Source organism: Lissotriton helveticus, chromosome 6 (genome assembly GCF_964261635.1).
Source record: "Lissotriton helveticus chromosome 6, aLisHel1.1, whole genome shotgun sequence".
Classification (NCBI taxonomy): Eukaryota; Metazoa; Chordata; class Amphibia; order Caudata; family Salamandridae; genus Lissotriton; species Lissotriton helveticus.
The window spans coordinates 963117084-963122112 of record NC_136067.1 but is presented as its reverse complement, the minus strand read 5'-3'; the positions used below and the strand labels follow the sequence as shown (position 1 = coordinate 963122112).

Sequence of the window (5029 nt, the reverse complement as noted above, 5' to 3'; positions counted from 1 at the left end):
ACGCGTGACGTCAGCAGGGAGGACTGTTCTTTGAGCAAAGCTATCCCACTGTTGCTGAAGCTCGAGCACCAAGTCAAGGTGGTGTCTTCAGAATTAAAAGACGTTGGAAAGAACGAAGCACATGAGTTGGCGCAGAGATTATTACAACGCCTAGTTAGCAATGAACGGCTTGTAAATATCAAGAAACAACAGCACTACATTTGTGCTACTATTCTGGATCCACGTTACAAAAAGCCATTGTTTGGCAAAGTAATAATTCCTTTTGAAACATCGGATGTTACAGAGTACAAAGGTTGGCTAGCTCAGTCAGCCATTCGTTTTGAAAGAGAGCGGAAGGAAACTGTAGGAGAAGACAGTACTACTAGTGAATCAGCAGGCCATCAGGCGTCCCAAAAAAGCCCTTCTGCATCTGTGCCTGTGGCAGAAGTGAGTGACTTTCCCTCTGAGCCGTTAACCACACCAGCAACCGTATCATCTGCACCAGGCGCATGCGATATGTCTGAAGCGAGTTGGCTAACTCAGCTAGGGTTTCCTGGTCCTAGAAAGGACACAGAAGTGCAAAGTACAGGAATCCGGGAGGACATTCTTTCAATGGTGCAGGCCTATCTGGATGACTCAACAGAGGTCAATATTACTGAGGACCCATTGGCGTATTGGCATGGGAAAAGAAAAATATGGCGAGAGCTCACCAACCTGGCTATCAATTACTTGTCTTGCCCACTCGCAAGCGTGTCCTCAGAACGTGTTTTTAGTTCTGCTGGTGGCATTGTGACTTCCAAAAGGTCCCGCCTCTTGCCCGCAAATGTGGAGCGGCTCACCTTGATAAAGATGAACCAGCACTTCATACCACCAGATTACAGAGTACGAGAATGCACGCAGGAAGAAGAGGACACCGCCCTACCTGAGGAAAGTTCTCCTCAGTTACCAGAAGTAACCCCGACTGATGATTTAGCAGAGTATGAGGACGAGTTCTGCTTCCCTGACAGCGAGTTCTGAAAATGACTCAATCATTCATTAATTGTAAATAGTCCTCCTTATTCACTTTTATTCCTGTGTGTCTGTCTTTCTTTAGCAAGTGCTTCATCACATTCCCAACAAAACTGTAATCAACCAATAAAACAACAAGCCCATCAACAGAACTGTCTTGATTTTGATGCCGCAGCATTCCTCAGGTTCACAACAGTTAGTTGACAAGAACTCAGTCCTGGTCGTCTATCCTGAGTCCTCCTCCTCCAGACTCACCCTATCCATTACCCATAATGCTGATGCCTGGATTCTGCACAATGAAGAAACTTACTTAACGTAGACGAGTCCCCCACTGTGAATTCCAGGTGGAGCCAGCCCTCAAACACAAATTACAGGTAAGATAAGCGTTTGGATGGGAGGTAGTATAATGGAGTATTCGGAGAGGCGAGAGAGTGACAGTGGTACTAGCAGCAAAGTCCTAGGGCTCTTGAATTAACAAAGTCTGTGACAGGCATTTACTTAGGAAAACATTTGGCCTATTGCACGTGAACGTGTAGGCGTTATTATTGCTCGCTTGCCTGTCTCAGGGGTGCTGTCTGTGGGGCTTCTAGGTTTTAGGGTTGTGTGAGCACCGCTGCCACATTTCTAATGTTGATTGCTTTTGATTTGCAGAAAATCCACGCCGGGAAACTCCAGTTGTGGCCCTGCTGCAGAACGCTTTTGGACTCTGTGAATTCCAGGTGGAGCCAGCCCTCAAACACAAATTACAGGTAAGATAAGCGTTTGGATGGGAGGTAGTATAATGGAGTATTCGGAGAGGCGAGAGAGTGACAGTGGTACTAGCAGCAAAGTCCTAGGGCTCTTGAATTAACAAAGTCTGTGACAGGCATTTACTTAGGAAAACATTTGGCCTATTGCACGTGAACGTGTAGGCGTTATTATTGCTCGCTTGCCTGTCTCAGGGGTGCTGTCTGTGGGGCTTCTAGGTTTTAGGGTTGTGTGAGCACCGCTGCCACATTTCTAATGTTGATTGCTTTTGATTTACAGAAAATCCACGCCGGGAAACTCCAGTTGTGGCCCTGCTGCAGAACGCTTTAGGACTCTGTGAATTCCAGGTGGAGCCAGCCCTCAAACACAAATTACAGGTAAGATAAGCGTTTGGATGGGAGGTAGTATAATGGAGTATTCGGAGAGGCGTGAGAGTGACAGTGGTACTAGCAGTAAAGTCCTAGGGCTCTTGAATTAACAAACTCTGTGACAGGCATTTACTTAGGAAAACATTTGGCCTATTGCACGTGAACCAACACGATGACAGTGTTCAGTTAAATGAAATTACTGCAAAACCACCACCCACCAAGCTCAAAAGTAGTAAAAAAACAGGTATGCTCAGATAAAGTTTGAAAAAGTATATTTATATCCCTAACAAAATAATCTCCCGCAAGACCCTCCCTAACCCCAACAAATAAATAGTCCTTCAAAAGTCCCCAAAAAACCCAACTCCCAATTCCCACCCCCCAAAAGTCTCAAAAAAAGGGGCAAGGGACACTCTAGGGATGCAAGCTGTTAAGTTTGGCCTCCAGGGCATCATGCCTTAGGGCCAGGGCATCGTACTTCTCCTGGAGGGTGGCTTGATCTAGGCGGAGGCCCTTCACCACATTCTGATATTTGTTCCATTTCTGGACCTCCGCCTCTAGGTCGGACACTCTGCGGAGTGCACGGCGCAAGCGTCCCTTAACAGTACTGCGAGGTGCAGCTTTTGCTGCTCGGCGGTGGCGTCTTCCAGCACGGCTCCGGTTCGCTGGAGCACTGTGCTTACCGGCAGAACGTGGGGTAACGGAGGAGGATGTAGATGATGTTAGATTTTATGCACTGGAGTGCGTGTCGTCCCCCTCCAGTTCCACCAGCCGCCGATATTCGGCAACAGTTGCTTCCAGCCTCCGTTGCCGGGCCAGTACAGCCAGCATACTCCTCGTTGGTTTGGAGGTTTTAGTATTGCCAACTATATGAAGAAAGAAAGACATAATCTGTAACCAATGCTCTTTAAGAATATGATTAACACAAAATGATTCAGCAGGAAGTTGTGTCACAGTACAACTAGCAACTAGCCAGGGCAGTACAAAACTATTCAGGCCAGTATCATGGGCGTCCGCAGGGAGGGGCAAGGGGGGGCGCTTGAATCACCATTTCCCTTCCCACAACTCACTTGTATCCTTGGTTTGGTGCTCTTTCATATGAAAGAGATCTGGCAGAAGTGAGTGATTTTTCCTCTGAGCCGTTAACCACACCAGCAACCGTATCATCTGCACCAGGCCCAGGCGATATGTCTGTTTCCCTCCCTCTCTCTCTCTCTCTCTGTCTCCCTCTTTCTGTCTCCCTTTGTCTCCCTCTACCTCGCTGTCTCTCTCTCTTTGTCTCCCTCCCTCACCCTCCCTCTGGCTCCCTCCCTCTCTCTCTCTCCTTCTGTCTTCCTCTCTCTCTGTCTCTGCCTCTATCTGTCTGTCGGTCCCAGCCTGCTGTAATTACCATATTGTAATTTGTCACTGGGCCACCACTGGATACACATCATATCCTATCTAAGAGTCAGATAGTACCATGATCCAGCTTACCTGTACTCGCCACCGCCACCGTCTCCTTCCTCACAGTCTGTACTTCTTGCTCTTGGTCCGACTCCTCTAGCGCCGCCTCCTCCCCAGATTGACCCTCGGACTCCGAGTCAATGATGACCACCACATCCGAGCTGGCCCCGCCACCAGATGTTCCACCTACAAAGTAGATTTAAGAATGTTAGATTACACCACTCCACTAGTATTTGGTCTATGAATGAAAAAATGTGAAAACAACAGAAAAATTAATTGACTGTCTACTCTAGTCTAAAGTAAAAATGTCCCTCCTTCCAGGGAAAGCTGTTGTCTTGCTTCATTTTTTTGTCACAATTGTTGAATGCTTGCTTAATTTTAACACACACTATTTTTCTCTGAACAGACAGAAACTGGACTTCTAAGGACAAGAGGAACATCAACTTCAAACCAGGTGAAAGCTCGGCTCGACCACAAGAAATGTGTTCCAATCCATTACTCATCAACTCAGCACCAAGCACTTTTCCATTTCCAACTAACTTTATTTTAATATATGTGTTTACTTAAACTTTTAATAAAGCTTTTAAACTTGAATAGACTCTGTGGTTTTTAGTCCTCCAGACTAGAGTGACTGAGCGAAAAGTTTTGCAATTTTTGCAAGGAGGAGTCTGTGCTGCTGACACTACCAGGTTTATATTTATACAGTGTGCCAAACACGCCACTCTGAAATATTATTACTCTGGTCTTTGGTGTCCATAGTTCGGTTTGTGGAGAATTGTCCCTGCAACAGTAGTATTATTGATTTTGCTCTTATCTAAACACTATTTCGAAACAATTAAATTAGGAATGCTTGGACAACAATAGGTCCTCTATATTTAAATGAAAACTTACTGGGGCCAGCAAAGGAGCACTCGCCGCCCTGGCCTGCATCCTCCTCCTTTGGAGCCACTGCATCCTCCTTTTCCGCCGCTTGCCCCTGGGCGGACCTGACGTACAACATGAAAGAAATAACAGAAAACATTGATGATTGCTGCTTGCCGATGTCCTTGTCAACCAAATCAAACATTTAGAAAGAACAAGAACCTACTATTTCATCCAAAAAGAGGGCTACAAAGGAAGGACTGCACCTGAGCCTCTACTCTAGGGGCAGATTTACAAGCCCCTTGCAGCTCTTTTGCTCCATTCTTGCGTCAATTTTGTGACGCAGCGCCACAACAAGAGAGGCGCCATGGTGTGGCATATATTAACAACGTGACGCATATGGGAGATGCATCCCATTCTAAAACCCTGCGCCATTAGGGAGCATTCCATCGCAAGGGAGGGCGTTCCTGCGCAGGAACGCATGCTAAAAGTGGCTATGGGGAATATATAAAATTTCAATCAGTCATTTAGGACAATGATGCGTCACTGAAACCCTGCGCCTGCATGAAGCAGACTTACGGCTTGACGCAGCATTGCTGGAGCTGCGCCATCGTTGCAACGCAACT

General features: G+C 46.6%; 1 long non-coding RNA gene across 1 annotated transcript; it reads left to right on the top strand.

Moving 5' to 3' along the window:
* The first annotated feature begins 1483 nt into the window (after nt 1-1483).
* On the top strand, nt 1484-4076 carry LOC144761614 (uncharacterized). The gene is made up of 3 exons (XR_013595812.1): nt 1484-1736; nt 2014-2111; nt 3949-4076. It is a non-coding gene; the product is annotated as an uncharacterized LOC144761614 (long non-coding RNA).
* Nucleotides 4077-5029: the final 953 nt, after the last annotated feature.